This window comes from Ursus americanus, chromosome 28, assembly GCF_024610735.1.
Source record: "Ursus americanus isolate L20-20 chromosome 28, mUrsAme1.1.p, whole genome shotgun sequence".
In the NCBI taxonomy this organism is placed as follows: Eukaryota; Metazoa; Chordata; class Mammalia; order Carnivora; family Ursidae; genus Ursus; species Ursus americanus.
The window spans coordinates 9,646,950-9,659,588 of NC_142154.1; the positions used below are offsets into that span (position 1 = coordinate 9,646,950).

The window sequence follows — 12,639 nt, forward strand, 5'->3', positions numbered from 1 at the left end:
ACAGTAAAGCCAAACAGTGGAAAAGGGCGTGTTGAAGAATTGCATCCCCCAATTAGCCAGAGACGCCAGACAGATAATATGGGATGTTCTGTGATAATGTGGGGAAGCCTGTAGACCTCTGCAGAGGCCATGAGGTATAGCGCTTCCTCTTTCCAGGTTTGTGACCTTGGGCAATGCTCTTGGCTTCTCCGAGCTCCTGTTTCCCAAATCCACCTCCCAGGTCTTTGTGAGGATTATATGAGATTGAGTGCGAAAGCTCCCGACATATACTACAAGCTCATTAAAGGGTTCCTTCCTCTCCCCTGTCCTTTCCCTGTTACTCTAGGATTTGGAGCAGAGCCCAGAACTGTACAAAACGCTAAGCTCTAGCACTAAATATGTTTGCAATCCTGGCAACATTTTAGCCCTTTCTAATTACAAAGTTTATACTTTGCCAAAGCTGAATTAGGGGCGAGGATGGAGAGGGGGGGGCTAATTATAGAGACTAAATACACTGGAGTGGGGGGAGGGGAGAGGAGGAGACCCACAGGGCCAATCACACCCAGAGGCTGAGTAATTCCAGGATAATGAGATGCCGACAGGAATTCGGACATACGGAGGTAATTAAAAAAAAAAATTATTTCAGGGGAATACATGAGACTAGCTATGAGCCTCTACTTAACAGTTTCCCCAAAGTGAGAAGTGTGGGGAGGTTTCTGGGGCTGGGAGAGCTGCAGGCTGATGGGTACCAGGGTGGAGCTGTGCCAGGCAGTAGAGACCAGTGACCCTAGCCAAGCAGTGTGGCCTAAGTCCAGGGGCCCCAGCCGCAGAGGGTGGAACTGTAGGCAGTCCTAGAGGAGGGAGAATTTCCACACCTGGGTAACTGCAAGGCTAGAATGTAGCAAAAGCTGGTTAGTTTCAAGACAAAAAAAAAAAAAAAAAAAGCCACGCAGGAGGGTTAAGAGGAGAGCTGCGGTGAATCAGGACACCAGGACAGCAGGAAGTCCTCCCCCAGCCTGCTGTGGCTCTCTGACTTGCCTTCGGGGCAAGCTGGGAAGGGCTTGGATCCTCCTTGATACCACCTGCTCAGTTTGTCCGTCTGCCAGTCTTTATGTTCCTCCCAGATTTAAATCTACAAAGTTTTTAAAGATCCAGACCTTTCACCAGTGTCCCCTCCTGGACCAACACATTTGTTTCATGCCAGTTCTGTATTTTTACTTTTGGGAGATATACTTCCAAAGGTTCTAACAAACTGCAAAATGGGGAATATCTTATGGGTGAAGAGAAGACCCTATCCTTAGAGAAAGCCTGTGGTTTTTAGATTTAGTAAAATTTCTATCAACTAGGATATGAGGGCCACAAGGGCAGGAGCTTGTTATATTCTCCTTGGGGTTTGGAGCACCTCTCATGTAATAGGAGACCCTCCCCCCCAAGTATTCATGAAATAGGAAACAACTGTCATGATGACAATTTAGTAAGTCTAGTCCCCTAGGGAGGGGCTACCAGAAAGGGTGAAAACGCAGCTGGAGAAGTGGGGGTAGGTGTTTCATGAGGGTCCTTCAAGGCCAAATTAAGGACAATGCTTTGGAGGTCTTGAGAAGCCACTTAAGAGATTGTAGTCAGGCCGTGTGGAGCTGGGCTGACAGTGTTGAGGGAACCCAGTTGAGCGATGAGCTAAGGCAGCACCAGTGGGACGGAGCATAGGGCATGTCTCCAGACCTTGTTGGTTCAGCATAGTGTCAACAGTTAAAAGCAAATAGGGTCAGCTGGCAAAATCTGCAGGCCACACCAGAAGGGGATCTTTGGCTGTCTTTGATGATGGCCAAGCTAGTCTTCAAAGATACACTCAATTCTTTTATTGGCGTAGTCGTCTAAACTGTTTGTTCCTTCTCTTCAAGCCAGTCTTTCAACCAGGAGAATTGTTTTTGAGTCACATCTATTTGGGGAAGGACAAAAATGTGTCTGAAAGGCCCAGCAGGTTCCAATAGCTCTTCTTGCTCTGGGAGATTGAAGTCCACCAGCAACGTGACCTACCTAGAAATGCTCCCTTAGATAACCCCGTGTTGTGTTCCCTGAGTCTCCCAGGGGATCTGGGTAGCACAGGGGTTCCATTTTAACGGCTTTTTTCTTTCCAAAGGAAGTTTTACTTTGCAGGAAAAACCCAACCCAACAAAACAAACAAACAAAACCCCCAAAACCTGCCTCCGTTTCTTTCCCTTCCTCTAGCCTAGCCTAAAATGTGTCTGTGCTAGCTTTGCTCCTCCAGTTTCAAGGCATTAATTAGTTGAACGCCCTCTGTTGTCACTCAAGGACCTTCCCAGGCTGGCCCTAACTTGTTTTCCGCATTTATCTCCAGCCATCCTCCCAGGGTCCCCCTAAACTCCCTCTTGACTCATCAGCTGCTCTGGAGGTATACATTAGTAGAAAATTTGGCATCATCAAAGGAGAGCAGAATATGCCACCCCGAAAGATGTTACCTTGGCCAATTGATTATTTTGAATTGAGCTTACTTAAGAAATCGTTGGTGCAAGAAGGGTCCTCGGATCCTCCTTTGTTCCTCTGAAAGCAGGAAATAAATCCCCTTTGTGAAAAGTATGCTCCTTGTACCAGGAGGGTACACTGGCAAAGATCAAACATCACCTGTACTCCCATTTAATTAAAAAAGCAAATTCGTTCATACTAACAGAATACATTTATTTGGGAAGGAGACTCTATCACTCCTGTAACCACAGGGTAACTATAAAAACAAACACAATGAAAACAACACACTGTTGTGTTAGTGGTGTTTAGATACTGCTCCCTGTTAAAGGCTGTGAGTCTAAGGCGTGTTTTCACTTTGTTGCAAAAGGGCAATTCATGAGTTAGCAGGTAGGTGGTAGAGCTGTGCTGGTCCTCCAAAGAAGATTTTGATGTCCTCGGGCATCAAAAGGGGCGCAAGAAGAGTGGGAAAATGCAATCACCCTTTCTCTATGTGATTCAATGTTATTTAACGCTATGCTTGAACACCTTTTTAAATCATGTCAGTTCCCACAAAAGATAGCATCTTCCACTTTGGGAAATGCTGGCCTTGAGCATCAGTCATCTGGGAACACAATATTAGCCCATGACTGCAGGGATGTGGGTCAGGGTCAGGCTCTCTAGAGAGGGAGCTGGCACGGGGTGCTCGGGAGAGGTGGTCAAGACTCTGGCCTGGGGGGGAGGAGTGGGGGTGGGAATTCAGGGCCGGGCTGCAGCAGAATGGACTGCTAAAAATCCAGAGGGTCTCACCTCAAAGGCTGCAGATTTGCTGCTCGAGTGGGGTGAGGGTAAGGCTCTTATTGTCCTTTCGGCTCTGCTGTGCACTGCTGCAGAGAGGAGGGCATATGGAGAGACGTAGATCTGTGTGTTGGGCATTTATATAATTGGAGCTATTGTTATGGAGCTCTTACCAAGGTTTCTGAACATAGTAACTCATTTAATTCTGATAGCAACCCATGAATAAAGATCTGTGTTTTCTTCATTTCACACATGAAGACACTGCAGGCTAAATGTTTAATCACTTGCTCTGGTTTTCTGAGCTTGCAAGCGGCAGAGCTGGGATGTGTGAATGTATGTGGTGGGCAAGGATTTGCTTTATAACATCACCCAAGACAAGAAAGAGCATTAAAAGTGTTTTTCTTAATCAAATCGCAGTAGTGTTGGTAAGATGGCCATTATCAGTCTTTGTTAAGGCTCCCCTTCCCCACTCCCACATACCACTTAAGTGGTCCCACAAACAGTGGGGGGCCTGGCTCTTAGCCCATGGCTGTGGCCACCATGGTTTTCCTTGTTCTTGCTGCTACTCAGGGCTGCCTACGAGAGCAAGGTCTGTGCCCTCTGCTAGGCAGTTCCGGTCTGGATGAATACAGCGACGCCACCCAACAGTTCCTGTTTCTGTTTACAGATTGTACGGCCGGGTGGGACCAGACTTGCTGATCTCAGGGTTGCAGGATTAAGAGTCTCCATAGCTGCTCCCCAGCTCTTCCCATCCAGAGTGCTGCCTGCCAGAGGGACTGGGGTCCATCTCCTCTCAAGGAACTCATTTCCTACTTCTCAGAGTTTCCTTCTCCCAGAGCTTGGGCACCTTATCTACAAGTCAAAACACCAGCCCCTCTTCCTCTTCCTCTTCCTCTTCCTCTTCCTCTTCCTCTTCCTCTTCCTCTTCCTCTTCCCTTCTAGCTTGGCTGCTGGGAGGGTCTAATTGTCTAAAGACTTGGTTGAAGGCTTCTTTGGCCTTCACACACACACACACACACACACACAGGCACACAAATCTTACCTGTTCCCTGTGGAAAGAAGAACATAGGGTAGAAGTTCTTGGCCTTGAGTTAGCACGAAATTACCTGGAGAACTTGCTAATAAAACAGATTTCTGTCCCTGTTTTGTTTCAAAAGATTTGGAATGGGGCCCAGGAATCTGTATTTAACTGGCACAAAATGATTTTGCTGCAGGGGATGTGAGGACCACACCGTGGAAAACATTGACCTGCCTTTAGCACGCAGAAGAGCCAAGAGGGAGAAAATTAGCATTTCAGGGAGTACTGGAGTACTAGGTAAACATCAACATCTTAATAAATCAACCTGCATAATATAAATACATATTTGCAATATATAATATTATGGAAACTATTGGTATAATGATATAAATATATGATTTGTTTAGCATTTTCAGCTACTATTACAGCTTGATCATTTACTCCTCTTTCTTAAGTCCTTCAAAAAACATAATTTTTATAATGCCATAATATTTAACTGTATAAGTATGCTAACATTTATTTACCTATTCCCTGTTTTTTAATACATACTTGTTTTCCAGGTTTGATGTTCTAAGTAACGCTTTGATCAATATATGTCTCCATACATTATTCTCTTGCCTTTGTATTTTAAAATGAAGAACCATTCTGAACATCCCTAGTACTTTTAAGTTTTAGTATTGCTTTGAAATACTTGTTTTTTCCTCCCACTGAAAGATCGGGTGGTTTTGTCTGTGTTTAATAATCAATTGTTTCTCACACCTTGGAAACTAGCTTTCTGTTTTAACACAATGGGAATAGCTGGGTGATTCAGCTAAGAAGGGAGAGAAGTGTACTTTCCATGTCATACTAATGAGCAAACACTCTTGTAAGTGGGACAGGGCCAGTGATTGTGGGCAGCCTTAGAGAACGCTGTCTCCCACTACCAGCCAGATAAGTCTTGGTATGTTCAGCCCATGGGTTCATGTAACCTACCCCAGAATCATCAAGCAGTGTTCAAGAAGCACCACAGGTGGTTAAAACATATGTTACAGTCAGGAAGTTGATAACAAAAAACTCAGGCCTTCCTGAGAACCCCTGCATCACAGCCATCTCAGCTGGGAACTTGGTGGTAGTAGAAGGGAAGTTAGGGAAGCAAAGGAGTGAATGGGTCCTTGTGAAAGATGGCATCTTCAGGATGTCAGCTGACCTGACTTTTTTTTTTTTTAAACGAAGGCAAACCAGTTGTCTATTTACAGCAAGTGCAAGGGCACTCTGGCTCATGGGCCATTTTAGACTTGCTTTCAGCCTGACACTGAATAACTATTAACCTTTAATGAGCAAACATTTTCAAAGACCTTCTATGGTTAAAGTCTCTGTGTTTGGTGCTGGAGATGCAAAAATAAGTAAAAACCCAGGGCATTATCTATCCTAGAATTGCTTATAATTTCTTGGCAGAGAAACACAGAAACAATTACAATAAAATAGGATAATCACGGGATCTCTTGGAGTAATTCTTTTTTTTTTTTTAAAGATTTTTTATTTATTTATTCGACAGAGACAGAGACAGCCAGCGAGAGAGGGAACACAAGCAGGGGGAGTGGGAGAGGAAAAAGCAGGCTCATAGCGGAGGAGCCTGATGTGGGGCTCGATCCCAGAACGCCGGGATCATGCCCTGAGCTGAAGGCAGACACCCAACCGCTGTGCCACCCAGGCGCCCCTCTTGGAGTAATTCTAAATGTTTAAGAATAAAGAGCCATCAGATTGCCAAAAAAATGGCGTATCACTTCATACATGTTGCTCTTAAGTTAAAACAGATACTACTCCAAGATATTAAAATAATAACAATTATGTTTTAAATATTACTTTGATGGTTCAAAGCATTGTCACAGATATAGAAAAAAATGTTGAGTCTGATACTGGAAAGGACCTAAAGAAGTCACCTAGTACAGCCCCTCTTTTTAGATATCTCAGAAAGTGAGTGACTCATTCAAGGTCCCCCAGTGACTTGATGGTAGAGATAGGACTATAATTCAGGTCCTCTTTCCAGTGCTCCAGTGGTCTTTCTCTTCCCCCACGTACTGTATTTTATACTGAGTCCCCCTGCCCTCTCTTAGTGCTCATTTTTGGTATGACCTACGCAATTCGTATGGGAGCTTAAGGAAGAGGTGTCTGTAAAGCTAACTGACACATTGGACATCTCATTAGTACCCGTCGGAGTTTGTTGACTTCCCTATCTCTTGTTCACGTAAAATAGAATTACAGCAAGGTTCTCAAGTAACATTTACTCAAGTTATACCTTTATATGCCTCAATACCCCCTATGCTTCTATCAAATAGTTTCAGGGGTACCCAAGTCTAGCTCATGCTTCCGGTCCAGGTTATCTGACATTTTCTTCTGCCTTGATTCACTGGGGTGAATCTCCCTTCAAGGCCAATTGCAACTGAGGGTACAGATGCTGCTGAGGGGGCCAACGAGTGTGCCCAGCTTTCCAGGAGTGGGTGTTGAGGACACTAGTGTCTTTGCTAAGGGGACCATCCTCTATTATTGCTTGAGCTAATGTTGCTACATGCCAGGTTTGGTACATCACCAAGATTTGTCTGAATCCGGTGAAAAATCTGAGGTATCCCTTTCTCCAGTTGTGACCCACTGGGCTGTGACCAGGCTGTGCTCCCCAGTTCTCTCTTCCAATAGGAAGCTCTTGGCCCCACATGGAGATAGACTTTGGGATGCTCACCAAGTGGCCTCTCAAGACATGAGAAAATCCTGGGATGAATAGACCTTAGGCTTGAGCCATAAAACCAGCTGACTTCAACAAGTGAAAGAGATTTATTTCGGTGGGGGAAAGAACAGCAGCTTTATTGAGGTATAACGTATGTAACGTTAAATCCACTCACGAGTGTACAACTCAATGACTTTGTAGCAAATTTATGAAGCTGTGCAACCATCACTATAATCCAATTTTAAAACATTCCTGTCATTCCCCCAACCCAGATTTCCTTAAGTTTACTTAGAGTCAATCCCCACTTCCACCCCTGGCCCTGGGCAACCGCTAGTCTACTTTCTGTCTCTGTTCCGGACATTTCATAGAAATGGAATCCTATAATACACGGCCTTTGGTGTGTGGCGTCTTTGACTTGACGTAATGTTTTCCAGGTTCATTCATGCTGTAGTACGTGTCAGTAATCTGTGCCTTTTGATTGCTGGTGATTATCCCAGTGCCTGGATACACCATATTTTGTGATGGACATTTGTATCGTTCCCAGTTTGGGGCCGTTATAAATTATATTGTTATCAGCATTCCTGTGTTAGTCTTTGTGTGGGCATGTTTTTTGTTTTTGTTTTTGTTTAATTTCTCTCGGGTAAATACTTAGGATGGAATTGCTGGCTTATTTTGTAAGTGCCTGCTTCACATTTTAAGAAACTGCCAAACTGCTTTCCAAAAGAGCTGAACCATTCTTTATTTCCAGCACTGATGGAGGACGGGTCCAGTTCCAGCACATCCCAGCCCACCCTTGCTATTGTCTGACTGTGGATTGGAGCTGTTCCGAGGGGTTGGGGTGTAGCTCATTGTGGTGTTAAAGGTATCCATCCAGGTGTTTCACAGACTTACATCTAGCCATGTGCAGTTTTGAGTCTCCAGAAAGGTATGCCATGTTTCCTAAGCTTCTTTGCTTCTGGAATTCTCCCTCTCTCTCTCTCTCTCTCTCTCTCTCTTTTTTTCCCCCAGAAATGAGCTCATGAAAGGCCTAACATTCTGGAGCACACATTTTGGGAAACATTGCATCATTTTATTCTGCTATTATTTTTAGCTTTGTTCTCCGTGATATTTAATTACACACAAGTGTTTACCACGCAGTGATGCTGAGTCGAACAGCACAGACTCAGAGGTTCAGAGGATGTGAGAGGTGAGGGAAGAAGAGGCTGACGAGCTTAGGGCTGGCATGCATCTGAGAGTGGTTTTCATGAGGAACGAAATGTCAGTTTGTTTTTCTCTGTACTTGGTTCCCCAGCGCGGCCCAGATGGACCCCCGCGTCTCAAGCGGAGCTGGGCCGGGCTCAAGCTGAGCTGCTGGCTACACTTTAATTGTCAACGCTCAGTCAGATAATGATCGTAATGACAGCAACAACAATGATAATCAGATCAAATTCACATCAATCACATCTGTGCCCGGCACCATGCTAAGCGCTCTTTACGGATTATCTCTCGTGGGTGCTTTTATGACAACCACTTTACAGATTAGAAAATTGAGGCCCGGGGGCGCCTGGGTGGCACAGCGGTTAAGCGCCTGCCTTCGGCTCAGGGCGTGATCCCGGCGTTCCGGGATCGAGCCCCACGTCACGCTCCTCCGCTATGAGCCTGCTTCTTCCTCTCCCACTCCCCCTGCTTGTGTTCCCTCTCTCGCTGGCTGTCTCTATCTCTGTCGAATAAATAAATAAAAAATCTTAAAAAAAAAAAAAAGAAAAAGAAAATTGAAGCCCGGAGGGGTGAAGAGCTTGCGCTCGGGTCATTGGGCCCTTGCGCTCTTGGACTGCTCTGCTCTGTGTCCCACCATCCCCCCAAAAAAGGCAATCTGAAAAAAGTCTGGAAAAAGATTTTTTGTTTGTGTTAATTATACAGCAACTGGAGGATTCTGGAAAGATTTCCAGTATAAAGTTTGCCCCCCGAGCATCATCACCGTCCAGGTCACCTCACCTTCTCCTTGGCCACTGACAGGAAATGCACCACCTGTTCTCCTGTGGGAGTCTCCTTGTGTCCGTCCTTCTCTTCCAGTCCCACAGCCGCCACCATTGTCCTGGCCTCACCTCACCTCTGGATTGTTACCCTTCTCGCCATGAAAATTTCTACCTAGTGTCATTGTTCCCAGGTTTTCTCTTAAAAACTGGGTCACCTATTCCCACCAGGGAGATCTTTCTAGATCCCTGCTCTGTGTGACACGCTTCTCTGCTTGTTTCAACAACTGTCATGGCTCCCTTTGCGCAAAGGAAGTTTCCCAGTCCCTGAGCAGGGCGTTCAGACTGACAGCTCTTCACTTCTCCACTGTGTCGCCTGTAAGTCTCCCTTCTTGGATTGACCCCTTTGGCAGGTGCTCCATTGCTGTCCAAACAAGCTAAGTCATGTTCTCCTCCATGACTTTGCTGATCCTTCGTCTCCAGCGTGCAGTGGCCTCCTCTCCTTCTGCCATCTCTAAGCCCTTTCTGCCCTTGACAGTCCCCAGCCTCTAGGATGGTATTCCAGCATGTCCCAGCCCATAATGACCCGTCCCTCTTCTGAACCCCCTGGGAGAGCCTATGACTGTGACGTCCTCAGCAGCAGTCTTGTTTACTGTGAAATGAGCTCGTAATAATAGTCCTTGCCTGATAGGGCTATTGTCCTGGTTAAAAGACCAGGACACACGTGATACGCTCAACCTAGTACCTGGCACAAAGCCATAAGGCATGTTTTTAATAAATAAAAGATACTATTATTAATAATTAAGATTGTCATTTTTATTACTGCATGACGCTTTGCACTGTTCCATCTGACTCTTCCATGAGGGGCGGACGTCTCGAGAATGGGGCTCAGTATCTATCACATTGCCAGAGATCATGGGGGACGTTCGTGGAGGATGGGCGCACAAAGCCTAACCTGGGGGTCAGAGCCTTGATGCCACTCTTGGCTCTGTAGGCAACTCGGTGTGTGACCTTGACTTGTCTCTTTGGAGTCCAGTCTCTTCCCCTTGTGCCCCCTCCCTAAAGTTCTCTGTGAACCCGCTTCAAATCCAATCCCCGACGTTGTTTCTCTGTGCTAACTTGGACACCTTCTTTAATCCTCCCTAACCCTCAGTTTTCTGCATCCATGAAATGGAGAGAACGGTTTTGCTTCACGATTGGCTGGGAGGATAAGCGATTCTTGCTTTTCAGTTCATAGTTGCTCTCAGGCTTATTCTGTTACTGCGGCTAGGTGATAAACACGAGGCTTGTTAACGTTGTTGAATGCATTGGTTTCCTGGGACCGCCTTAACCAGGTACAACAAAGTGGGTGGCTTAAATGAAGAAATTCACCGTCTCATGGTTCTGAAGGCTAGAAATCCATAATCAGGGTTGGTCCCTTCGGAGGGCGCTGAGGGAGACTTCTCTTCTAGCTTCAGGTGGCCTCAGGCATTCCTTGGTTTGTAGATGGCACTGTCCCCGTGTCATGTCATCTTCCCTCTATTCAGATCGGCATCTGAGTCCAAATTTCCCCTCTTTATAAGGTCACCAGTCATCCTGGATTAGAGCCCACCCAATGATCTCATCTTAACTCAATTACTTCTAGAAAGACCATATTTCCAAATAAGGTCACATGCTGACGTACTGGAGGTTAGAGCTTTAATATACCTTCTTGGGGAATCCACATTTCAACCCATAGCATTGAAAGTGATTAGTGGTTGTATTCTCTGGAAAAATGCGTTGCTGGAAAAATAACTTGGCATTTCTCAATGGAAGAGAAAACAACCCCACAGCCCCCAATGAGGACTCCTCCCTACTTGACTACACTTACCACTCGCGGAAGCTCATTTCACTGGGTCAGATGCGTGGAATCAGCTTCGACACAGATCTGCTTCTTTCCACAAAGCGACTCCCAGGACCTCTGCCCCTTGTGACATTTCCCACATGTACTTTTAGAATTGCAAATCTATCATTTCTGGTTCATGACATTTTTTGCGGAGCCCCCAGGATGGAAATAACACACTAGATCTCAGGCAGTTGGCATTCTTTCTCTGTTTTTTATAGCACTCTGCAAAACCCATGCTGTTTACATGTGATTTATATTCCTCCTGTGGTTTCTAAATGGATATAATAAAAACAGATTTAGAATATTAATCTGACATGGTTCAGGCCAGCATGGTCCAATACAAATTTATTTACTGGGGATGGTGAAAAATCTGAAAAGATAAAGCGAGAATCAGCCCTTAGTAAATCTTTCTTGCTGGCTCTTACCACACTGCTCCTGAGAAGGCCGTCCACTGGAGTCCTTGGGATGTTTGTGGAAAATGTAGGTTTCCAGGTCCCACCCACCACTCTGCAAGTTCAGAGTCTTTGGAGGACGGGTCCTTGGATTTGCATTTCTAATAAGTCCCTCGAGCCCCCCTGGTTCTGGCCCACCGTGCGTTTGAGAACCACTTGTCTCCGGCAACGCCCAGAAGAAATGCATATTGTTTTTGAGTCACATGAGTTCCAGAGCTGGAGTCTGTCCAGGGCTGAAGTGAGGAAAGCCAGGCAGGTAGGCGTGGGGCACGGGGATGAGTGTGTCCAGTCCATTGTGGGGTGGCTTCTGCTGAGCGTGGCAAAAGGCCAGTGTGGATTTCAGATGGGACAGGGAAGCCTGTAATGGTTGATGGCACATACGTCCAACAGAGGGTGGGTGGAGCTGGGGAGTGGGTTTCTGGCAGTTTTTATAGCACCCTAGTGAAGGGGTCTGACAGCCAGGGAGAGCTGAAGTGGGGTCAGGTGTCTGGGAGGGGCCTTGCCTCCACCCCTGAGTGCTGCTCAGGGAGCAGCTGGGCTTCTGTGTCCCCCCTGGGGAGCAGTGTGAAAACTCAGACCCCACTAGCTTGAACCAGCCCCTCTGCATGCTCGGTCATCTGCATTCTAAAGCTCTCCAGGTGACCTAATGTGACAGTCCCTCTAAATAGCATTTGGAAAGCACAGGCGCCATGGAAAGAACTGGCTTTGGGAATCAGTGGGTCTGGCGTTGAGTCCTAACTGTTTGATCTTGACCTAACTCCAGCTGAGCCACAGTACAAATACGTTCTTCCTCTTGTTTTGATTGTTGTGACAATTAGGGAGAAGGGACGTGACACATTTAGCACAGTTTCTGGCACACAGTAGGCTTCATGAAGTGATGGCTCCAAACCTTGTGAGAACTGCGATTCGAAGGATAGGATTGGGACAGGGCGTGCCAGTCGCTGGGCATGAGAATCAGCAGGTGGCCCCAGGGACTGGCCTTGGCTCTGATAATACCGGGTCCTGGTTTCTACAATGGGGACTAGAAAAAAAAAAAAAAAAGAGTGACAATAATATCAAGGCTAAAATAATATTTCCCACACAGGTCTAGTACTGTCCCAAGCATTTCATGAACAACCTTACGAGTTAGCTACTATTGTTATCCCCATTTTACAGATGAGAAAACAGAGCCTCAGAGAGATATGAGCACGGTCCCATAGTCCTGATGTGGCAGGATCAAGCTCTCCAGCTCTGGACCTTCAGCAGCTCTTCCTGCCTAGTTAAGCCAAGTACGAGGTCAGAGTGGCCCTTGAACCACAGTGCTGAGTCTCAAAGTGAGCTGGGTCTTTGGAGAAATGTTCCTGGATATTTGCCACACCATCCTAGATATAAGATCGTATAGCCATCTCATAACAAAGTTAGAAAAGCTGGCATTTTTCCAA

At 46.0% G+C, this 12,639-nt stretch overlaps 1 protein-coding gene across 2 annotated transcripts in view; it reads left to right on the plus strand.

Annotated features, from left to right (window-relative positions):
* The window catches only part of SV2B (synaptic vesicle glycoprotein 2B), a 175,172-nt gene that overhangs the window by 94,156 nt on the left and 68,377 nt on the right, over positions 1–12,639 (plus strand). Inside the window, exon 1 of one of the 2 annotated variants that reach the window (XM_045813145.2) lies at positions 11,383–11,474. The exons of the other annotated variant lie outside the window; for it this stretch is intronic. The gene's annotated coding sequence lies outside the window, so the exon portion shown is untranslated. Of the gene's footprint in view, positions 1–11,382; positions 11,475–12,639 lie in introns of those variants that run through there. 2 annotated transcript variants of the gene reach the window in all.